At 44.7% G+C, this 25135-nt stretch overlaps 2 long non-coding RNA genes across 2 annotated transcripts in view; one reads left to right on the forward strand and one right to left on the reverse strand.

The window, feature by feature from the left end:
* LOC140694698 (uncharacterized) overlaps positions 1-25135 on the forward strand; it is a 321210-nt gene that overhangs the window by 281214 nt on the left and 14861 nt on the right. The window lies entirely within an intron of this gene.
* Positions 216-11971, reverse strand: LOC140694699 (uncharacterized). The gene is made up of 3 exons (XR_012070282.1): positions 11762-11971; positions 2398-2522; positions 216-385 (listed from the first exon to the last, which is right to left on the reverse strand). It is a non-coding gene; the product is annotated as an uncharacterized lncRNA (long non-coding RNA).

Consider the following 25135-nt stretch of genomic DNA (forward strand, 5'->3'; position numbering starts at 1 on the left):
TTCTTTATGTATAATTAAGGTACAGATGATTTTTAATTCCACTGTTCTTTCATTTTCAATTTTGGGAGGTAACTTTTTATAATAAAAAAATCTTTAAAAAGGTTCTTGCATAAATACATTAATAGATATATTTATGACTATATTCTCTGGCTATTAAAAAAGATCTCCTAACTATGGATCTGAAACATACATTCCATAATGCAGATTCTGACTGACTCGCCTCCCAGCCCACAGCGAAAGCACGGCTAGTGTGACATGTTTCAAATACCATTCCAAGGAACATGCAGGCTCCCAGCCAATGGCTGCAAGGGGACTGACACTGATCTGGTTGCTCCCAGCTGCAGACCATCACAGATGAGGTTAGATCCACAGGCTCATGTTTTCTCTGTCAAAAGAAATCAGAAAATTTTAGGCTTTTACTTTCACCAGGGAACAAGAATTAGTTTTTTTATGCAAAAAAAAAAAAAACAAACCAATTTGAACCTGATGAAAAGACATTTACTCAAAACAGCACAGTAGCAATGAAGGTGCTCTGGCAGACAGGGACTTGTTGGATTCCTGTGAGTGCTGGACTCCTCACATGGAATTCCCTTGGCACTCCAGAAGGCCTGTGGTTGTCCTCATGGGTTTGTGGCCATAAGTGGTGCACAAAAGCCTCTGGCTTTGCCACAATTTCAAAGCCTTTTTGGCTTATGAAAGGTTTTGTCCTCAAATGGAGTTTCCTTGAGTCCAGTCACTGATGTCATTTACCAGAGTTACAGTCCAGATCTGATATTCTAGACTCTTAAAATCTTGCAGACATTCAAATGGTTCAGGTTTGGATGTGTATTCACCTCTGCAGGCCTGGACCAAATCCGATAAAGACACCCGGACAAGTTCAGCAAAATACAAAGAAATTTTCCTCTCTGCAAGACTGAAATGTCTGTGAAGCTATAAAAACATCTGCACCTACAAAAATAGGGAACCAACTCATCAATAACATATCTATCCATAATGCATGGACATTCAAAATAAATACTGTATTTACTCCTATTAAATTCTATCTGGTTTTTGCCAAATTGTGTCCTAAACTGAAAGGAAAGTATGTAAATGTAGAGAATTTTTTACCTTTTAAAAGAAAAAGGAACCCTCCTACTCGGTTGGTGGGAATGTAAATTGGTGCAGCCTCTATGGAGGACAGAAAAGAGGTTCCATAAAAAAATGAAAATAGACTTCCGTATGATCCAGCAATCCCATTCATGGGTTTTTTTTTGGAGAAAAATTTAATTCAAAAAGACACATGCACCCCAATGTTCACAGCAGCACTATTTAAAATAGCCAAGACACTGAAACAACCCAAATGTTCACTGACAGATGACTGGATAAAGAAGTTGTGGTATATTTTATATATATATATGTATATATACATGTATACATATATACCATGAGCACACACACAAATGGTATACTGTTCAGCCATTAAAAAATAAAATAATGCCATTTTCAATAACATGGATGGACCTACAGGGTATTATGCTAAGTGAAATAAGTCAGAGAAAGATAAACAAATATTCTATGTATTAACTTATATGTATATCTAAAAAATAAAACAAATTAATGACTATAATAAAACAGAAATAGACTCACAGGTACACAGAACAGACTGGTGGTTACCAATGGGGAGAAGGAGAAGAGGGGAAGCAGGAAGGGGTTAGGGGATTGAGAGGTAAAAAGTACTACATATAAAATTGATAGGTTACAGGGCTGTATCATACAGCACAGGAAATATAGCCATTATTTTATGGTGACTTTAAATGGAATATAATCTATAAAAATGTTGAGCCTCTATTTTGTACACCTGAAACTAATATGATGTAAATCAACGACTCAATTACAAAATTTTTAATCAAAGTTTTCTTTTCATATTATTTGCAATAAGTTAGAAGCCAGCACTGTCAATAGAAACATAGTGCAAGTCACAATTTTCCAGTAATCCCATTTAGAAAATAAAAAGGAACAAGTGAAATTAATTCAAGTAATAATTATATTTATCCCAAAATATCCAATACACTATCATTTCAAAAGTGTGATTGACACTTTTAAAACTTATTAATAATATTTTACATTATTTTTGTTGTACAAAGTCTTGAAAATCTATTATGTATTTTCCACTTATAGAACATCTCAATTCACAACATCCACATGTGGCTCGTGGCTACCATACTAGACAGACCAGATTACACCATTCACACTTCTGATAAATTAACTGCTCTTTCTTATTTAAAAAACTTGCAGAAAAGGGTTTAGTTATGCCCTCTATCAAACAAAGCAACCTTGACGGGTGGGGATTATCTTCATTATAAAGTGAAAAATAAAGGTAAGAGAGCCATGCTTACATGTATGTTAATGTAACAATACCTTCTTAATTCATTCAGGACTTTACAATCTTTCTTCATATGCCAAGGATTCACTGTCACTGCGCAACGTTTTTCACTATTAACATCTATGTGATTGAGAGGCTTCTGATGACCCTGTTTGTACATCTGTACATAAAGTAACAAAACAGAGAAAAAGACCTTATTAAAGATAATTTAGGGGGGAGGGTATAGCTCAAGAGAACGATCATGTTCTTAGCATGCACAAGGGCCTGGGTTCAATCTCCAGTAATTCTTCTAAAAATAAAATAAATAAACAAAAACCTAATTACCACCCCCCAGCAAAAAATTAATTTATTATTTAACTAAAATTTAAAAAAAGATAATTTAGTGCAGGCTTATCAGGCTACAAGAGCTACAATGAATGCCCCCACCCATTAATTTAGAAGAAGTCTCACAGTATTTCTCAACATAAAGGCTAAAATATAATTGAGAAAACTTCCTGATGGTCAGCATCATTTTAACAAAAATGTAGATAATTACGTCCCTGGTGTCAAATTTCCGTTAGAGTTGGGCATGGAACATTTAGTAAAAGTGATTTTGCAGCTATCTTTGAAAGAAATGCTGAGAAATGATCTTTTCTGTTGGAAATTAGCCTGCTTTTAAATTTTTCAGTAGGCATACGTGTTTACAAGCCAGGCAGGAACTGGATTATATTTTACATATACTTTAGAAACTGATTTGAATTTTGCCTTTTACCTGCAAGGCTATTTCTTAGGTAATAACATAAGCAGGCCACTATACTAAATTTTTTTCCCCTGTTTGCTTAATCCTCACAACAACTCTGTAAGCTGCTATTATTACCCCCATATAACAGATAAAGAGCTTGAGGCAGAAAATAATTTGGGTAACTTGGTAAATGGTGGAGCTGGGTAAGACTGCAGCCAGTTTGACACTCAAGTCCATTCTTCTCACCAATGTCGGATACTGCTACCTACATTCAGCAATGACCGCTAATTTCATATTTGAGTGTGTCATTTCAAAAAGTGCAAAGCTATATTAGTACTGCTGTGTAAATTATCCGTTTGAGATGTGATTGCCAAAAAAAAAAAAAGAAATAAAATCAGGGTGCCACTGAGGGGAGGGCAAACTGCATATGGACGGACACAAGGGGACTTTATGAGGACAAAGTTGCACAAATCTAGAAATAGATAAAATAGCTGACTTGTACAATTATAATGTGTGAATTTTATGGCCTGTAAATTACACCTTAATACAGCTATTAAATTAAGAAACTGGGATACCAAATTAAGACTAAAACACATATATATATCACACAAAGGCAAATATCATTATTTACTGCACCATTTTCCTTTATGCAGCTTCTGATCCTCACCCGTTCCTGAAAGGATGATTCATTTTTAAAATAGTCTTTAAATTTATTCAGCAAATAATTTTTGACTGCCTACTATGTACACAGGACTAGTCAAGGCACTTGGAATAGATCAATAAACAAAACAAAATTCCTGTCCTCACAGAGCTTGGTTGGAGTCTAGCTGGGATGGGGGTGGAGATGACAATTCACACAACAGAGCAGCAGAGGAGGTGGCATGTTAGGAAAGAGGAACCATGGAAAAATCAAAAAAGGGCAAGGTAAAGAGAGTTTAGGGTATGGGATGAGGGTGATGTTGTATTAAATACCAGAGCAGGCCACACTGAGGACTGAGGTTAGAACTAAGACTTGGAGGTGAGAAGTCCCAGGTGGACGGAATAACCATCACCAAGGGCAGTGCACACCTCGCATGTTCCAGAATGGGGGCACGGCTGGAGCTGCAGAGAAGGGTCAGTGCAGGTCCTGTATGGCCTTGGAGGACGTTGTAAGGACTGTGGCTTTTACCCAGAGTGAAATGGGGAGGCACTGCAGAAGGACGACACAATCTAACTTAGGTTTTCGAGGCTCAAGTGACTGCCGGGTGAGAATAGTCGAAACGGGTCAGAGATGAAAGGTGGGAAGCCTCTGAAAAGGGCTGTGCAGGAGGAGAGGACAGTGGCTCAGGGCAGGGAAGCAGCAGTGGAGGCAGGAACCATGGTGAGAAGTGGCTGGGTTCTGGATATGGTTTAAAGGCAGTGCTAAATCAGATCTATTGACAGAATTCATGTGGTATGTCAGTGAAAGTCAGAATAACTCCAAGTTTTTTAACCCAAGCAGCTGGATGGATTAAGTTTCCACTAACTGAATGGGGGAGGTTGCAGGAAGAACCAGTTTGGGGGGTAGGAGAACAAAGGGCTCAGTTTTTACACATGTTGCTTTTAAGATATCAGAGTTTCAATTGAAGGTGTCAAATCAGTAGAAGATTGTAAGAGTCCAGAGTTGGAGAGAAAAATTCTAGCAGGAGACAGAAATGTGGGAATCATGGGTCACACAGGTGGCACAGGAAGACATGAAACCCAGGTAGTCAAACATTAAGATAACCTGGCATTAACCATAGAAGTTGTCCTTGAGGGCCTGCCTACTAGGTGTGGATATCAGTCCTATTTCCTGACCACTCGAGTTTTAAAAAGCAACTTACAAATTAATTCGTGCAAGACACTGCCTCCTGTGGGTGGGTCCAGAGCTGGAGTGGGAGAATTGAATGGTGCACGCTACTCCCTACGGTAGAATGTGTGTGTGTGTACACATGTGTGTGTGCGCAGGGGGATGAGATACACCTGGCTTAAGAAAAAGAGCAAGTAAGTCTAGAAGCTGAAAGATGAAAAAACATCCAGATATGGTAGAGGGAACAGGGGAAACACTGTGTACTGTAAGACATATCCCCATAATGCCATTTCCCACCATCCTTTCATCAGGAACACAGTTGGAAAGGGGGGAATTATGTAGATACGTGTGATGTACACAAACTTTTGACTATGTAACACTGAATATCTACATATGTAGCAAGTTAATGATATTTATATCTGCTTCAAATTTAAAAACAAGTTCACAACAGAGGGAAAATAAAATACTGAGGACTGGTAGAAGTATCATAGAAGGCCTTTTAATGCTCAGAATGGAAGCAAAAGCAGCTTCACCCCACAAAGAATGTCAATAAGTGTCAAGAATGTTTATATTTGCTTAAGAAATTGAGAGTTACAACTTCCTGCTTTAAAGAATTAACATAAGACAGATACCACACTATAAGCAACGTCTATACTGGAGCTTTCTTAAAGCTATTTTAGTTCCTGCTTGTTCTGATGTACTCCAAAAACTCTGCAAAGAAAGCCTTCTATTCAAAGGCTTAAAGGAATAAAAAAAGAAATAACACTGCATTCTTTTCAGTGTTCTCTGTACTGAAAGTCAATTGCAAATGCAGCACCCTGCCACAGGTCTACATTTTTAACAATAAAGACCTTTGCGCAATTTTTCAATTGCTATGTGACTATGGGTCAGTCTCTCACTAAGAAGCAGAATGGAGTACCAGAAAATGACACATCAGGTCTAAAACTACAGATGTGGGAGATGAACCTACACCAGGAAACAGCTAAGTGGGAGGGTAAGGTTTACCTTCTAAGTTACCGTAAGTGCAGTTACACCTGCTCCCTGCTTCCCCTGTGAAGTGAAGAGCTAGTCTTTTCCAGAAAAGCTCTCATTCTGAGAACTGTCTTCTTTAAAATATTCGGAGATTCTCTTTTAAGGTTCTTTCACTTTTAAGCCTTTCCCCAACCCTACATCCTATAACAAGTGTAAAAATTATCCTATAGCCTATTGTTACAGAACATACTCTACAAAAGCTGAGGTTTCCCAGGGTTTGGATCCCAGAACTCTGCTACCAGATAATCCTAAAGCTTTCCTTCCATAACAGACTCTTCCGCCAATTCCCAGCTGTGGGCAAATTCGGCTTCTCAGATCAGGTAACTTTCTAACTCTGCCTACGAACACTCTGCTGCCAGTAAAGGAACTCTCAGACAGAAAGCACACAATGCCCCTAGTGAGGGTTGCCTCCTTCAATCAATCAAGATGCCATCACCAAGCAAATACTTAAACCTACTGCAAAACCTCTGAAGACATCTTACAAACAATATAGTTTGTATAGATGCATACTATTTGCTCTGGAATAGTGATTTCCATTGGAAGGAACAAAGAACCACATGACCCAAGCAATTTTTTAAAACTGCACATAACCATACCTTTTCACGTGAGGATTCAGGCAAGCCCGTCTTACAGGCCTAGGTGTAACAGAATGACAGCACCTCTGGGAGTAGGGTGAAAAGTAGCGAGGTAGACTTCTAGTGAAAGGGGGTGATGTAATAGGCCCCATCGCCCACTTACCTACCACCACAGGACAATCATCTCAGATCGAGAACAAACACTTTGGGAAACAGAGGTTGTTTATATTTTTATGGTATTCTGGTGGAAATAATGCCCTGAGTCATGTGAAGTTGTGGCTGCAAAATTGAACAGGGGACTGGACATTTTCACATTCAGGACAAAAATAGCCCCTAGATAGCCACCATATCTGCTCTCCCTTTTGCCTGTTCACCCCAAAAGCTGCAGGACTCTCCTGCTTGCAATGACACCCACCACTTCTCACAAATTCTTGCCAAGTTCACATCAGCAGCTGGTGGTGTCAGTCACCATTTGTACTGCTATGAAGTCCCTCCATTACTTTGTATCCCTTCTATTTTCTCTGTTGTCTTCCTAGCTACACTTGCATCCACAAGATGGTTACTGCACTAACATTGCCTCTGTAATAAGTCCAGGATATAGGAAGTAGAGATTCAACTGTAACCAGTCCCAGAATACTTGTCATGCCACACTAGTGTCCCAAAAAATACTCTGGCATCCCTCATCTCACTCAAAGAACCACTGCATTACTTAGAGGTTGTAAAATTAGAGGGCTTTCTCTACTGGGAAACACTGTGGCTTGTGGTAGAGTTGTGATTTCAGTTTTTGCAACTACTTACAGGCAAAAAGACATGGCCCGCAAATTTTCTTCAAGCGTTTGGTATTTAAACTTTCATTAGATACAGAGCCGGTGGACTAACCGTAATCTATGAACATACGGTCATATTATCAAATAATGTTCATGTCTACCTTACAGACATGTAAGGACTTGGATTACACCTGCAGCCTCTAGGCCTTTAGAATTGGATGTGAAGCATCCTGTGAGATATAAAACCTCCTATCCAGTCACAGAACACAATTACAGACAACATGACACTAATGTCACTGAATACATTAGTATAGTCCATGTATGGTTAAGTTACATCTCCAATTTCTCAGAGCTGGAAAGGAGATGTCTAGAAAAGCTGGAAAAGCCCAATTACCAAAACAGCTCAAAAGTTAATGCAGACTCCTGCACCTCCCAGAGCAGAGGGCGGAGGGGGCATTGCCCAACACTCTGTCCTCCCCCAGGATGTGGCATGTGGGGAAGCAGGCAGGAATGGGTGGCTGGGACTCGGAGGTGGAGAGGTGATGAAAGCAAGAGTGGAACTGCTCTGGTCCTAGAACAACAGAGCTGTAAAAGCTCGGCTTCAGTTCAACCAACCCCTCTCCCACTTTCCCTCCCACCTACGTGACAAACAGAGCACAGCCAGGCACTTTCTGCCCATGACGGTGACTACTAGTAGGAAAGGGACCAGGATAAAAGCATGTCTTATAAAAGATCAGTCTGATTTTAAGGCTATGTTATAAACAATGAACAGCACTCTCAGAGTGGGACACTTGTGAGGCGCTCAAGTAGGGAGGAGGAGGTTGAGGATCCATTTCCAGCACTTCCATGTCTTTTATCACTCCTATGTCTGACCTTTCCTTTGCCACTTTTTGTAGCACTGCCATCACTGGCAGGTAAAGGGGCAGCAATGTGACTTGGCCATTTGGCTGATGGGGCTACATTTCCCAGCAGTGGAATGAAAAGGCACTGGAAGAGGATCAGCTGGAAGATGTGAACTGCGGTCCTGGCCTGTGCCAAACACTAACCAGGTGACCCTGGGTTAGGCGCTTAGTCTCTCTGGGCTTCCGGCTGTTTACTTATAAAATAAGGTTTTGTCATTGCACAAATATATCCAATATGAAATATAACGTGAAAGTCAAACATAATGACATCTCACCTGCTTGCTTCAGGGAACTGTACAAGCACTGAACACTATGTGAATGTAAACACAGTCTTAAGAAAACTATTGAGGTAAAGCACTAAACTGAACATGGAGATAAAGTTTTTTGGATTTTCTTGGCTTTCTTTTTTAACTGCAACACTGAATTAATAGTTATTAGCTATAATCCACACCACCACCACTGCGAATAAATAAAGAAGGCAAGCACTGCCTGGATGCCTGTTATTGCCCGATGCTAAGCAGGGTGAGGGTTATAAAGGAGGCTGAACAAGTGAGTCTTCTCCAGTTACCAGCTAAGTGAGGAGACACATTGGAAATCACCCAGGAATGGTACCAAGTCAGTACTCAAATCCAAGATTACAGGCTACTGATCATAAACAGTACAGGAATACAAAGAGGAGCTAGAAGTATTTGGAATAAATAGGGAAGGCTCTATGAAGGGGATGGGGCTCCAACTAGTTCTCAGGGCAATTCTAAGCTGTTTTAACTGAGGACTGGATAGGAAAAGGCTGGTGACTCCTGGTTTTTAATAAGGCACAGGTTACCCTAGGAGGCTAAGTTACATAATGATTGGAACAAATAAGGTAAGTCCAAAATGATGAAGGGTCGAGACTCCCTGGCTGAGATCTGGTTGTGTTAAGTCTTTGACTTGACTGTAGATGTTGGAGCGCCAAAACTCTAGGTTGACTGAAAGGGGGGGAGAGAATATCCAAGAATTCAGCAGAAGGAAAAATTCATATATCAGGGATGAAAGCTCTTCATCAGAGTATCAGCAATCAGAATAGACACTTGAAACCAAAAACATACAGTTCAAGAAGCTGACAAAATGTGGAGGGTGGTGAGAGAAAGATAAATCAAAGACCACTCCAAGCCTTGGTTTATTCAAGACCGGAAGAATGATTATCCCACTGAATAAGTGGTGACGCTGCAAGAAAAAAGATTATGAAATCAGCTTTAGACATGTTGAATCTGACGTATGAGCTAAGAGTAGGTTTTCTCTAAGAAGCTCAAAATTCAAAACTGAAGCACAGATGTTGAGTACAGGCTTAAGATGCAGATGGACAAGACATGATAAATCTCCTAAAAGAAAACATAGACAAAACATTATCTGACATAAATCTTAGCAACATTCTCCTAGGGTAATCTACCCAGGCAATGGAAATAAGAGAAAAAAATAAACAAAAGGGACGTAATTAAACTCATAAATTTCTTCACAGCAAAGACAACCATAAGTAAAACAAAAGGAAACAACAACCTACGAATGGGAGAAAATATTTGCAAATGATACGACTAACAGAGGCTTAATTTTCAGAATATATAAACAGCTCATACAACTTAATAACAAAAAAACAAACAACTCAATCTTAAAATAGGCAGAAGACCTAAACAAGCATTTCTCCAATGAAGACACAAATGGCCAATAGGCACATGAAAGAATGCTCGATATCACTAATAAACTGAGAAATTCAAATCAAAACTATAATGAAGTATCAGCTCCCATCAGTCAGAATGGCCGTCGCTCAGAAGTTCATGAATGATAAATGCTAGAGAGGCTGTAGAGTGAAGGGTACCCTCTTACACTGCTGGTGGGAATCTAGTTTGGTGTAGTCATTATGGAAAGCATGGAAGTCCCTGAAAAAACTAAAAGTAGACTTACCCTATGACCCAGCAATCCCACATCTGGGTATATAACTGGAAAGAACTCCAATGTGAAAAGATACCTGCACACCAGTATTCACAGCACCACTGTATACAATAGCCGAGACATGGAGGCAAGCCATATGTAGTAACAGATGACTGGATAAAGAAGTTGTGGCATATTAATACACTGGAATACTACTCTACCATGAATAGGACAAAATAAAAACATTTGCAGCAACATGGATGGAGCTAGAGATCGTCATTCTAAGTGAAAGCAGCCAGAAACAGAAAAATACCAAATGATACCACTCATATGTGCAATGTAAAAAAAGAGAGAAAAAGACACTGTGAACTCATCTACAGAACAGAAACAGACTTGCAGACTTAGTAAACAATCAAGGTTACCAGGGAAAGGGGATAGGAAGGGATAAATTTGGGAGTTCGAGATTTACAAATGTCAGCCACTATATATAAAAAGAGATTTTAAGTTAAGTTTCTTCTATATAGCACAGAAACCTATGTTCATTATCTAGCAATAACCTATAATGAAAAAGCCGATACAGCCACCAACTGAGGAAGCAAGAGAAGAAAGGAGAGTTAGTTATGCTGGGCTAGAGCCCACTTCTAAAATCCTTGTCAGCCACTGAGGCTGCCCCGAGTACACTGAGCTTTCCTCCCACGGACAGGCTGACATGACATGCCTCCTGCAAACCTGGGGCAGCAGAGGCCGTCCCCAGGTCTGGTCCCTGGGGAGATGGGAGCAAGTCCACCTGCTCCCCTTGGGGCAGCACCCCTCCCTGCAGCCCCCGCCACCTGACTGCACCACGCCTGCCTCTCAGGAAACCACTGACTTGAAAACAACTGATCCACGAACCTGGGGCAGCGGCAGGGAGATGGGCAGCGACCTGGCAAGCTGGTAGACTTGCCCCCATCTCCCCCATGGCCTGTCCAGGGCTCGGCCTCTGCTGCTCCAGGCACGGTCCGCAGGTCAGCCTGCTCTCGGGCTGAGGGCACGGTGTGGTTGAAGGCAGTGGCGGGTTATGGGGTCTGCCCATGGGAGCCCTTGGATTTGCTTCAAACTCCCCAGCGCATGGCCTGAGCTTGGCCTCTGCTGCCTCAGGTTCGTGGAACTCAGGATACAGGTCAGCCTGCTCCTGGAAGGCGGGTGCTGTGCTGTCAGGGAAAGGCGGCAGCTGCGATGGCGGGATTGGGGCTGCCCTGTGAGAGCGCGGGGGTTGCAACAATTTCCCGCTGCTGCTGCTGCAGCCATCCCAGCACACTGATCGCACCGAGCCCATCTCCCAGGAGCAGACTGACCTGTAACCTGAGTCCCACTAACCTGGGTCTTTAGAGGCCGCCCCTCAGGTCAGGCCGCGGGTAAGATGGGAGCAAATCCAGGGGCTCTCATGGGGCAGTCCCCATTCCATCCGAGGCCCCGCGACCGCACCGCACCCGCCTGCAAGGAGCAGGCCATCGTCTGAGGGCCAGTCGGAGATGCTCTGGAACCGTCCGGCGCCCTCCCAACTCCCGGGGCTGTACCTGCTCTCCTAAACCCGTGTATAAGCGGCGGCAAAAACGCGGTGTTCAGGAACTACTAATACCGGGGTTACCACGAACCACAGCGGCGGCTGGGACCCGCCTCAGGGTCCTAACGGGACGCGCGGCCGGGACCTCACCTCCGCACCCCTCCCTGGGCGCCTCCTCAGCTGCACAGCCCAGGCGTCACCCGCCGGCTCCCCGAGCAGCGCGCCCCCACCAGCGCCCTCTTAACTGTCCGGCAGCGGCAGCCGAGCCGCGGGCAAGCGGCGGCCCAGGCCCCAGGCCGTGTTCCTCTTCCAGGAGCTGGTCCAGGAGCAACCGGCTGCCGCCAGCTTCCACGCGTTCTGGGTGGGTTCCGGCGTCCGCGCGTCTGTCCGTCTGCGCGTGCGCGCCCCTCCTCCTCCCGCCCGCAGCGCAAACTGCTTGGGTGGGTCTCCTGCTTTACCGGCCCTGGCCGCTGGGGCCGGGAGGAGCCAGGTGGGGCCCCTCCTGCTTGTCCCGCTGGGTCCCCATCCCCAGAGCCTTCACCCAGCCACCGACTGGGTCCTGGCACAGAACTAGAACCACTACTGCCTTAGGCCAGGCCTCACCCACCCAGCCCCACTTCCCCTGATCAACTTCCCCTCCCTGTTACTACCCTCCCACCACTGGCCAGGCCCAGTCTCCCACCAGACCTTGAAGACAGGGCTCCTTCTCCTCACACCATGGTCCCTGCCCTGACACTCCATCCTGCTAGGTCCTAACCTATGGCCCCTACACCCACAAGCTTACCCCTCATGCCTCAGCACAGGACACCCAACATCCTGAAATTATCCCCCTCACTTCTCAGCCAGGTCATTTCCACTCTGATCGGGCCCCACACCTCTCAACCTGTACCCCCACACCATGGGATCCCCTTAAATCTGAGTGCACCCCTACCCTGAGCTCACTCACTCACCCTTCACCCTGTGGTTGGGGTGGGGAAATCCGTGCTCCAGTAATGATGACTACTGCCACCAGTGGGGGATCGAGCCTAGTGTGCACCTTCAGAGTTAATGTCTGAGGCTACAGGGTCAGGCAGGCTGGGATGAAGGTGGTTCCAATTCCCGCCTTGGCACCCTGATCCCCGCAGCCTGTGCCTGAACTGACCCGATGGGTCAGGTTGATCCCAGACTGCCAGCCACTGGCCTTGGGCTTTCGGTGGTTGATGGTCCTGATGGTGATCTGGACTCCTAGGGCGGAGGCACTGGGCACGCGGACCTTTGGGGTGGGGGAGTTCAGAGTATGCACTTAATCCCAGGGTTAGACAGCAGATGGTGGGCTGTGTGCATGGGGCTTTGTGCATGGCATGGACTCAGCACAGGTGGGTGCAGGGAACTTGTTCATTCACACCAGGCCAGAGGGAAGAGGGAAGGGAGCTTTTAAAGTGTCAAAGTGAGGAAGCCAAAGCTTTAGAGCAAAGTAGGAAGGTGCACTGGCCAGGCCACCATGGATCTCGCCGCAACGCTTGTCCCTTGCATCAGGGGAGACTGGCAGTTGACTGGCCAATGAGACATCCCCTGCTGTGGTATAGTTTACAGGCAATTGAAGGGATTTTGAAAGGTAATTTTAATCCAATAATTTTCAGTTTCTCTGTGGTAGATTAGGTCCAAAATCATGGTGAATCTGGCAGGGATCCTGCCTGAAATCCAGCCTGGGACAGTGGAGGACCCACCCAGGAATCATCCACTTAGCTCTCACCAAAAGTCACTGTAATAGAGAAGAACAAATCTGACTCCATATTGGATCTGTTCCTTTTCCTTTAACCCTCTGCCGTGTTTTCTAGGCTTAGACTTGCAAGCTCTGCACTTTTTGTAAAACAGTGTTGCCTTTAGCCTGAAATAAACAGGAGAGCCTATTCTCAAAAGTCTGAGCTTTAAGGATATTAACACTTTGAACTCCTATAAAGATAACAAGTTGCAGAATAGAAAAAGTTTGTTTTGTTGTAGGTTTTGCAGGAACACCATGATCTGACCCACGTGGACAGCTGCAAAGGATTCCAAGAACAAAGAATTCCTACACCAACAAGTTTGCAACAACCAACCACAGCCCCTCCCCTTTTTAGTAGAAAAGGAGCCTGAAGTTGACATGGGGAAGATGGTTCTCCAAGATATTAGTCCGCCATTATCTTGGTTTACAGCTGTTTACGTAGACCAGGTCATAGTGCCTCTGTAATTCCTCTAACAAAACAAAAGTAGATTTCTATTCTACAACCTGTTGTCTTTATATAAGTGCAAAAGTGTTAATATCCTTAAAAAATCAGAGCCTTGAAAGTAGGCTCTTCTGTATATTTAAGGCTAAAGGCAACATTGTTTTACAAAAGGTGCAGAGCTAGTTAAACTAAGCCTAGAAAAGAGGGCAAAGGGTTAAAGCCAAAAGGACAGATCTTCTATGGAGTCAGATTTTTTCTTTTCTATTATACTATATTCTATTTTTGTTTTAAGTATATAAGAATAAAGTTTAGCCTTTTCCCATTTTAAATTGTGCAATTTTAAGGAGCATTAATTGCATTCACAGTGCTGTGAGACCAGCACCACTTGTTTCAGACTATTTCCTTCCTCAAAGTAAAAGCTTGTATACAAAGAGCACCCCACGTCCTACCTCCCCCAGCCCATGACAAGCCCTAACCCCTTTCTCTCTCTATGTCTTTACGTATCCTGGAGGTTCCCTATCAGTGAAATCGTATAAAAGGTGGCTTTTTTTTGGTTTGTCTGCCCACATATCTTAAGTAGGGACGGGTGAATTATTTTTTTTTTGTTTTCACGTGAATTAGCATTTTTGTATTTTGAGAGGAAAGTCCAGATGGATTAAAGATGAGACGTACCAAATGAAGCCCTTTTAGTAACTCTGTGTATAATCTCGGGGTAGGCACTGCTGTTCTAACTGTGAAATCAGAGCCAGAAGGGAGATGCTTAGCTCTTCTTGTGGCAAAATCAAACCAAACAAAAGCAGAAAACAAAGGCCAAGAAAGACAGCTGGAAAGAAACCACAGCCTGGAAAAACCTTTCCTCATGACCCAAGGTCGGAAAAAAGCTTCACATCCCTGTGGTCCAAAAAGCTCTTGAAGCCCAGTGTTCTGAAAAGAAACAAAACACACAGAGTCAGTTCCAACGAGAGGCAGTGCAGGTGGCCGGTTTGTGCTGGAGATGCTCGACCTCTCAGGTGAGGACACAGGCAGACAGACAGACTGCAGAGACAGCATTGGCCACCATCACCCTGGCAGGTCTTTAGCCCGGTGACAACCAGCCCTGGTGACAATGTGAGCAGGCAGAGGCCCCAGGAGGTACCCTGGAAGGAAGAGCAAATGGACACTCCTCTCCAGCAGAACAAGGTGTAGGATACATCAAAGTGCCACAGGTGCATCCCTTCCCTAGCAGTGCTGAGCCTTAGAGAAGATCCCACCAAAGTGCTTGCACAATTTTCAAAGATAATGTTTCTTCAGTAACATGAATTCAAAATAATCAATATGTCATCAAGGGATTTTCAGAAGTGACCTGCCCTGGACCCGTACAATACACACACATAAATACACACATATACACATAAATATATACACACATACATACAGGAAAAGAGACAGAGAGACTGAAACACAGAGAAGCAGGGGGAGACAGAGAAACAGAGAGAGAGACAACTCAGAGAGGCACTGAGAGACAGAGACCGAGAGAAAGAACACTGGAGCTGGTAATGAGTGGAACTCACATACATTTTCACAAGTCAGTCTATGTGTCAGAACCTGGTCCCAAAGTCGATCCACCCTCCAGGGGAGGGTGTGGGGATCCCACAAGGGTGTGGGAACAGAAGGCAAAAAATAGGAAGCCATTGTGGGGCCGCCCACCACAGAGGCCGAGATGGGACACTGGGCCTGTATGTCAACATGACAGAATGACCTAGGAGGTTGTATGCCAGAGCGGACGATGTCAGAGTTGTATTTAATTTCGGTCTCACGACTGGGAGCGGGGAAGCAAGCAGCAAGGAAAGTGACTTTCTCCAGACCCCAGGGCAGACCCCGGCCTGTGTGGGGTGTGCTTTGCACTCCGCCAGCCCTCTGTGGGTTCCTTCCTTTGCTGAGTCTGTGCACGATCTCCCTGTGATGCCAGCCCGTGGGGGTGACAGATGCAATAGGTGTTTCTAGGTCTAGAGACAGGATGGCTTCTCTAGGAAGCAGGGGCCAGAATGATCCCCACTGTGCTGATGGGGGATTGGGGAGACCCTGAGAGGCACGTGGCTTGTCCAGGATGATAACACTGCTGAGTAGGGGGAGCCAGGTCTGAACCCAGCTGTGTCTTCAGAGCTGCGGCACTGGTTGCATCCAGGCCTCCCCAGGGCTATGGGGGGGGGCTGAGATGGTGTCACTGTGTGTGGACATGGCATGGAGTGAGAAATGAGAGATTGGAAGCCCAGAAAGGCCCTTGAGGAGCTTTGTGTCAGGAGGAAGCTTGGAGAAGTGGACCCCAGGAAGTGACCTCACTTCCCTGGCAATAGAGCCCAACAGAACTTGGAACCGAAGTCACCAGGCACCCGCTCTGTAGAGAAGTCCCTACTCAGCTCACCTGGTTGGAGACAGAGGCATGTTCTGCTGCATCCCATTATCCTGAGGCCGCAGGCCCCGGAAAGCCCGCAGCGAGGGCCTCTACCAACGCTGCCGGCACTGGGTCAGGTCTCACCCAAGGCACCTCTGGCCTTTTGGCCAGAGAGACCCAAAGGTAACCCAGGGAGGCCCAGGGCAGGCCCCTCCAGGCTGGGCCACCACTCAGATCCCATCCAGGTAGCCACACGGCCCCATCCTGCCTGGTGAAGGTGGAGCAGTCATGTTGGGGATGGGTATCTGCCTCAAGAAAGAGCAGGACAGAGGCCTGGGGGGCCCGGTCACATAGACAGCCCAGGACAAAGCTGGCTGGCTGGAATGTGGAGAGCCCGGGAAGGGTCCTGCTGCCCGAGGTGGAGCCCATGCTCTCTGGGTATGTATTTTCCCTCCCGGATTTCTGAGCTGAACAAGGTTCTGGTCTGATCTAGCAGCAGAGGGTAGAGTCTACAGAATCAGGAGTGTTCCTGGCCGGGAAGGACTCTGAGACTTCCATGCTTGGTCAGCTGCTGGTCACTATCATTGCAGAGCCAGATACCACATATTGAAAAGAAGCTGATGAATAAGAACACCAACGCCCCCTCCCCAAGTGAAGGGCTGGTGTGTCACTCTTCTGAGGGCCAGCGCAGGCTCCTGGTGGGTCTGGATATGGAGGGGTCCCCACCACCATGGCCCACAAATCAGTGGGGCAGGCCTCTGACCCAGACATCACCCAGGGCTCTCCCAGGAACCTTCCCGGGGCTGACGGGTAGCTCAGCACACCCTGGTCTGACCTGGAGCACCGTGCCCACCTCGCTGCAAGTCAGGTGGAGGACCAGGAGCCCCCGAAGCAGAGACCAAAGGTCAGAAAGGCAGGGCTGGTGTATGTGTGTAGGTGAGGGTGGGGCGAAGGCTGGGCCACACAGGGAGGTGTCCCTAGAGGCTACTGTTGGGACCAGAAAAAAGAATGGCCTCAGACCACCTGTCTGGAAAAATTCAGTCACAGAACACATCCTGTGGGCACTTTCTGGGTGGGAGCTGTCTGGAAAGCTCTGGGAAGATTTCTGTCCTTGTAGAGGCACATGGAAAGGGAGGCAGGTGCGTAAATTTTTCCTCTCTCACAGCATGAGGTCTTCCACAAGACTTAAACTCTCTCCACTTCCAATAGTTACAGAGGAGGCAGGGGCAGGGGAAGGTGTCAGAGACCAAAAATGGGACGAATTGGATCCAGCAGGAGACCTCGAGCTCCCTCCTGCCGCTCCTGAAGCTCCTCCTGAACCTGCATCTGCAGCTGGACTGCTGGGCAACGGAGAACCACTTCAGGCATCACCACCACCTGGGGTAGAGCCCCCTCTGCACCCACCCACACCTTCTTCTCCAAAATGTTCTCCAAAATTCCACCGTCAGTCCCCCCACAAACTTGACGTCCCTTCCGCTGGAGATGTTTTTGTTTCATTTTCTTTAGTTTCCTTTGCTTGTTTCACATCATTTATGACATCCTTTATTTTTCTTTTTAGAGTTTCATGTAATAAAATATAGACTTTTCCCCTTTTAAATTGTGCAATTCAGGAGCATTAAGGGCATTCACAATGTTGTGCGACCATCACTACCATCTAGTTTCACACTATTTCTTTCCTCAAAGTGAAACCTTGGATCCAGAGCATGCACTCCCCTCCCTCCTCACCCAGCCCCTGACAACCCCAAGTCCTCTTTCTCTTTGCGTGTCTTTACCTCTACTGGTTGTTCCCTGCCAATGAAATTTTAAAAAAGGATTTTTTCCTTCCTGCCCACATGTTTTCACCTGAGGCTGAGGATTTTTGTTTGTTTTCACTTGAAACAGCATTTTTATTATTTTCAGGGGATATGCAGGGGGATTAAAGATGTGATGCACAAAATGAAGCCCTTTTGGTAACTCTGTGCATAATCTCAGGGTAGACACTGCTGTTCCCCCTGTGACACCACAGCCAGAAGACACAAGGGAGATGCTTAGCTCTTCCTGTGGCAAAAACAAAACCAAACGAATCAAAAAAATTAGTAAAAGCCCAGAAAAATTGCTTGAAAGTCAAACCACAACCTGGAAAATGCATTCCTCATAACCCAAGGTTGGAGAAATTTTTCCCATCCCTGTAGTCCAAAATCCTTTTGAAACTCAGTGTTCTAAACAGAAACAGAACAGGCATGGGCAGTTCCAATGAGAGGCAATGCAGGTGGCCAGTGTGTGTTAGAGATGTTTGACCTCTCAGGTGAGAACAGAGGCAGACGGAAACACTGCAGAGACAGCACCGGTCACCATCACACTGGCGGTTCTTTAGTCAGGTGACAACCAGCCCTGGTGACAATGTAAGCAGGCAGAGGCTCCAGCAGATCCCCTGGAGGGAAGAGTGAAGGGACGCTCCTCTTCAGGAGAACAGGGTGCAGGACGCATCAAAGGGCCACAGATGCATCTCTTCCTCAGAAGATCTGATACTTACAGTTCATCCCATTAAAATCCTTACACACCTATTCAAAGATGCCTTTTCAAGGGTGTTCATCACAGCACTGGTTGAAACAGTCGGAATTAAGGCAACACTAATATTGATGGAGAGGGGATGGGGTCCATTCATTCTGGTTCATGTGGATGAATGAATGCTGTTCAGTTGGAAAATTGGGTGCCCGGTCTAAACCCAACGTCAAGGAGGCCTCAGGGTGGAAGTATGCAGACCCACTCTCTGCATCCAGGGTCCCATCTGCACGACCACATGTGTGTGAAATCAATATAGATGGAAATTGTTCTGATTGTGAGTGTGTGAGATACAGAGATGGAGAGAGACATACTGAGAGACACAGAGACTGAGACATAAGCACCAAATCATTCATGACAGACACCGCTGTGGGTGGGAATTACAAATCACTTCTTTTTTAGGCAATATTTCAATTTTTTGTACTGTGTCTGTATTACTCTACTAATTCTAAAAGGATTAAAATCCTATGCTAATGTGACCCATTCATTACTCATCTATGGAGTAATTAAAGTACATTAATCCTATTTTTAAAGGAATTTAAAGCCTTCTCAGGACTCAGTTCCATGTCAGCTCAGTGGAAGCAGAGGTTCTCCAGGAGGTCGTGTCTCTTCTGAATCAGCATCCAATAGAGGTGAGCAAGAAGTACCCGACTTGGACACTGAAGACTACAATAGATGAGAGAGTCTGTTGAGAGAAATGAAGACCTATATTCAAAGAGAATAATCCCATATTCATGGAGCAGAAGGCTTCATTCTACTAAGATGACAAATGTCCACGAATAGATCTAAGGATTCAAAGAATGCCTACCCAAATCCCAGGTGGTATTTTGCAGGAATTGACAATCAATCTAAAATTCACGTGGAAAATCCAGGGGGTCAGAATACATGAGTGAATCTTGAAATAGAAGAACAAAGTTCGAGGAATGGAAAGTCAGATGGAACCCACGGTTAATACAAAACCTCTTTAAGCTGAAGATAACTGAGATTCAAAAGATGCAGAAGAAAACCTGTCATGGAAGCCAATTCTCTCCTTTCCCCTTTCCCTATTAAGTTAGGTTGATAAAAAAGCCTTTAACTTTCACCATTTAACATGGTAGTTACTTTTCTGGTTGGCTCCTGCGTGTGTATAAATAAAACGTTTCTCTCGTTCATCTCCTCTTTACTTCTGTGGGCTCTTTGGGAGGGACTCTGGATTATGGGGACCTGCTCTTTTCTCACCTTCTTTAGTGACATCTTTTGTCCATGGTGAAGTTCTTAAAAAAAAGAAAAGACTCATTGGCTTTGGGTCAGATTTGGAAAATATATACCTTTGGAGACCCCCTGGAGGAACAAGGGGGTTCAATACTGCCTGGAGAATTGACTTGTCAAAATGCCTAACAAGACGCTATTTGCAAGGTTTTTTTTTAAAGATTCTTATCCTAAAACAAATCCCCTATCTAAACCTCTTGGATGATCAAATATAAAGAAAAAGGAGAATCATGTCTGGCCTAACACTTGCTTAATGAAACGGAAGGACAGAATCAGTTTCAGACCAAAACTAAAAATGCATTTATACCATCAACCCTCCCACTCTTTTGTACACTGTCCTCATGTAATCTGCCAGATGGCCCCCTGGAGAAGGCCCTTTGCCCGGAACTGGTGCTCAATTTCAGAGCTTGGCCAAGCGGGAGGTTGGTCCCCAGGGCCTGAGAGGGGCTATGTGTGAAATCTTCTCTGCTGAGACCCAGTGGGCTGAAGGGACCTGTGTTCTCTGAGGGAGAGAGAGCACACCGAGCCTCTGTGAATGCATCTCTGAGATCCTCCCAAAGGCACACAGCTCTAAATCTGGACACGGGAATTTTTGATTGGCATCTTAGTTGGAAATCTCCTCCTGGATAGAAAGAAGCAGATTCAAGATGTTGCAATTGGATGGGCAGGTCGGCCTCTCGAATTAGTCGATGAGGAGGACACGCAATTCTCTGCAGAAGTAGGAACACCCATCCCTGCTCGGCTGACGTCATGTACAGAGAAACAGAGACACGACTCTAGGGGGAATTCAAAACCCACCAACCTTTCTTACCGACGTCAACGTCCACACTTTATTCTCCTGTCAGGTCTCTGCACAAAAACTGTGGCTCATCCCCAAATATCACATACCCATCACCCTGTACCACTCTGTGTCTGTGTCCAACTCGAGCATTAAGGCCTGTGACCGTTACTGTTAAATCGTGTCCCCCTTTCAGCCCGTCTCCCACCATCATCCCAGCCCAACCTCGGTGTCTCTCTCCAGGTCAGCAGTACTCTTCCCACTGGCTTCCCATCAGCTTACCTTGCCCTGCTTCCATTGCTTATTCCCCATACGTTACCCACAACGGTCTTATTAATGTATGAATCAGATCAAGTTGTTCCGCTTTGCAAAATACTTTCGTGATTTTCCATTGTATTCAGAAGGATATCCAGTGTCCCTACCAAGGCCCTATGTGATCCGGGCCCTCACCGATCTCTGCAGCCTCAGCTCTCACCGTTCTGCTCCAGCCCATCTTCACCGCCCCAATGGTCCCCACCAGGACAGCTGTGTTTCTAACTCCAAGTCTAGTACTTACACTTCTTCCAGCCTGGGAGGCTTTTCTTGTCTGTTAACTACGTGGCTTATTCTTTTGCTTTATTCAGGACTTTGTTCAAATTATTTACCCTCAGAGAGGACTTACCTGACCAGATTATTTAAAATAGCACGCACATATTTCCTATTCAAACATTTTCTCTCCTAATATGCTTTATGTTTCTTTGTGGCAATTATTAGTACCTGGCAGTACATCATATATTTATTTGCTTACTGGTTTACTGTCTGTCTTTCTTACTAGACCTATATTCATGGAACCACAAATAACTGTTTTAACCAGTAACTTTCAAACCACCTTTAAATGAATTCTTTTATAAGATGAGAATTTCAGAGGCTTCCACGGGTTGCTTAGGGGAAAAAAGAAAAAGGATTCAGGTTGAACTAATTTATTAAGGACCTGGGAGTTGGTTATTTATTTTATACATAGTAGTGTGTACCTGTTAATCCCAAACTCCTAATCTAGCAAAAGTCCTAGCTGACTACTATTTTTAAAAGAGTTTTTTTCTTTTTAAACTGGGGTTGTTTGAGATCTCTTTTCTTCTTCATTATTTTTCTTTTTTTAAAGATTTTTTCTTATTATTTTTTTACATTGAGGTTCCGCAAATTGAATCCAGCATGTACTCTACCCCTTGAAATATACCATCCCCTCCAAAGGGGATGAATTTGACAATAATTTGACAATACCATATTGAATTAAGATTTTTGTTCCATTTTCCCTTCATAGAGTTTATAACTGAGGGAGAGAGTCAGAGGAAGCCCTGGGCCAACCCTTCCTTCTCAGCGGGTCACTACACAGCAGAGGAGCTTGGCTGTCTCCAGGCCCAGCTCACCTTTCTGCTCTGAGGGCTGACTCAGGCCACTTGTCTTAAAAGTGGCATGTTAGAAGCAGCAGAAAGCCAACTAGCGAGCAACAATGGCAAAACTGACCCACCTGCAGTTGGACATCATCTGCTTTGAAACGAACCTCTTAAATCTCTTCTTCATATTAGTGGATGGTTTTCAAAAATATTCCCAAGGAGATGAATCTCACTGCATTTTTCTGGATTTCTTGGGTCTTCTATGACTTTAACTGCAGGTTTGATTTTCTGCACAACGTCTGCAGGGAAGCCAGGCAGAACACGTGAACAGACCCTGCAGGCCGCGGCTGAGGCCTCCGGTCAAAGCATCCTTGTTGTGCAGAGCCTACGTTCATGGGACCAGTTTCATTACTGCTATAATTAGTTCTTATCCAAGTGTCCCACCGGAAATGTTTCTAGATAGAAGGTGGCCTGACGCAGATGAGCAGTGGGGATGTGGGGTGCAGATGGCAGAGAGACTAGAAGGAGAAAAGGGAAATGTGTCTTCAGGCTTCAGTTTGGAAGATTTCTGATTTTTATATGGACATTAAACTTGGTCAGGCTGAAGCACCATTTGCTCTAAGACGGGGTGATGTACACATATCCCTACAACTTCTAAAAAATATGTTGAAGCTGGGCGTGACAGCCTAGGGGACAGACAGCTTTGAGTGACACCTCCGTTCCAGGATGCCTATGATCTAGGGCTCACAAAGAGGAAAAGAATACACATATTTTGCCTCTGTAGTTCTATGTGAAATTATTTTGACCCTTGCCTGATGGTGTAAGATCAGGGAGCATGTAGTCTTTCTTACGTTGCAAAGATGACAAGTCTTCTTGATGAGTCAGCACACTGTTTCCGATGGCCCGGGGTCTGTGCCAGACATTAGCTGTCTAGACAAATACCACACAGCCCCCCATCCCTCAAGGAGATCACAGTGTGTCGTGGAAGATACAAATTTAAATAGATTTTCAAAACAATGTGGTAAGAGTCACTTGGCATCATATATACTATATGTTCAGAGGTGCTCTTGCACTGCCTAGGGCTGTGTTCTAGAAGGTAGGGAAGGTGTCAGAGAGGAAATGCTTTCTGCACTGACATCTGACGGATTCCAGCAAATCTCTAGACCAGGAGAGTGCGTGGTGGGGACGGGATTCTCAGCAGCTTGCCTGTCTCGTGCAGACCCCTGGTCATGTCTAAGAGCACTTTGCACATAGGGAAGGAACGTCAGTGAGGCTAGAGGCTGTGAGGAACTAACGGAATCTGAGGCTGAAAAAAAGCAGCAACTAGGTGATGAGAAGGTGAGACGTTAAATCAGGGAGCGTGGACTTCCTCACACACGCAGCGTGGAATTCTTTGGGGTTATAAGAGGAGAGTGACACAGATTAGTCATTATAAGTGAGCAAAGTGGATTGTTCACTCTAAGGAACAGCACTGGGGAGACTAGCAAGGGGTGTGATTTAATACAGTGGGAAGCAAGAAGCAGGGACATAGTTGGGGGACATTAAGTAATAGAATTGTAGTACTGACGGGGGTGAGGGAATGGAAAAGTAAAGGAAAACTCCCAGATGTTTGGCACAGAAAAGAGATGGGGTAGTGATGCCATTGTTTGAAAAAGTAAAACTAGTTCTGAGAGAGTGTAAATCCAGACAAACAGAGGTTGAGGTTTTTATGGGCTAATCAAATGGGAATGTCTACTTGTCAATTAGAAGTATATTTCTGGGACTGAACTGAGATGTCCATGCTGGAAAAGATTTGACAGTTAATCAGTGGACAGAGAGCAGTTGAAGCCACGGGAATAAATGCCACCCACTGACAGTTTACCAAAGAAAAGGGAAGGAGGGCACTTCTGGTTCAGAAAATAAGGCAGACCAGAATCTTGAAGACCCACTCACTTAAGACACATAAAAACGTAGGACAAAATGCCGCCAGTGTTTTTCTGTTTTTTTTAAGGGCACGTTTATTGTGGTATGATACCTGTACAATAAAATACACATATTTCACATGTACTACTTGGTGAATTTGATAAATGTCTACACCCAGAAAACTATCACCATGATCAAGATAGCTAACATTTCCATCACTCCCCAAGAGGGGCACTTTTCGAATCCCCATATTTATCCCTTCCCATCCCCTTCTCTCCCTGTGAACCATAAGTTTGTTTCTCTATGTCTGTGGATCTGTTTCTCTTCTGTATTTAAGTTCATTTGTGTCTTTTTTTGATTCCACATATAAGTGATATCATATGGCATTTTTCCCTTTTTCTTGTTTACTTCACTTAGAATGACTATCTCTACGTCCATCCATGTTGCTGCAAATGACATTATTTGTTTTTTCATGGCTGAGTAGTATTCCATTGTATAAATATACTACTACTTCTTTATCCAGTCACCTGTCAATGGACATTTGGGTTGTTGCCATATCCTGGCTATTATAAATACTGCTGCTGTGAGCATTGAGGTGCATGTGACTTTTTGAATTAGAGTTTTCTCCTGACATATGCCCGGGAGTGGAAAGGCTGGATCATGAGTTAAGTCCATTTTCAGTTTTTAAAGGAACCTCCACACTGACTTCTCTAGTGACAATGCAGCCCATCTTGTGAAAGCAGAGCCATGCTCAGAAAGTAACAGGTATTTCTAAGGGCCAGACATGATGTGCAGTGAGTGTGGCCTGTTCAATAATCAGAGGGCAGTCTGCCAGGGCTGGAGGAGAGTGACAAGGGAAGTGTGGTACAGGTAGGAGTCAGACCATGTGGGGACATGGCAGGCTGGGATAAGGAGCCTGGACTTCGAGTAATCCCTTGGTAACCATGGGGCACTGGTTCCAGGACTCACCCTGAAGTCAACATCCATGGATGCTGACGCCTCTTGTATAAAATGACATAGGACTTGCATGGGACTCATGTACATCCTCCCATCTACTTTTATATATATATACAAACTATTTTTTATTGAGTTATAGTCATTTTGCAAAGTTGTATCAAATTCCAGCATACA

Source organism: Vicugna pacos, unplaced genomic scaffold (assembly GCF_048564905.1).
Source record: "Vicugna pacos unplaced genomic scaffold, VicPac4 scaffold_102, whole genome shotgun sequence".
Classification (NCBI taxonomy): Eukaryota; Metazoa; Chordata; class Mammalia; order Artiodactyla; family Camelidae; genus Vicugna; species Vicugna pacos.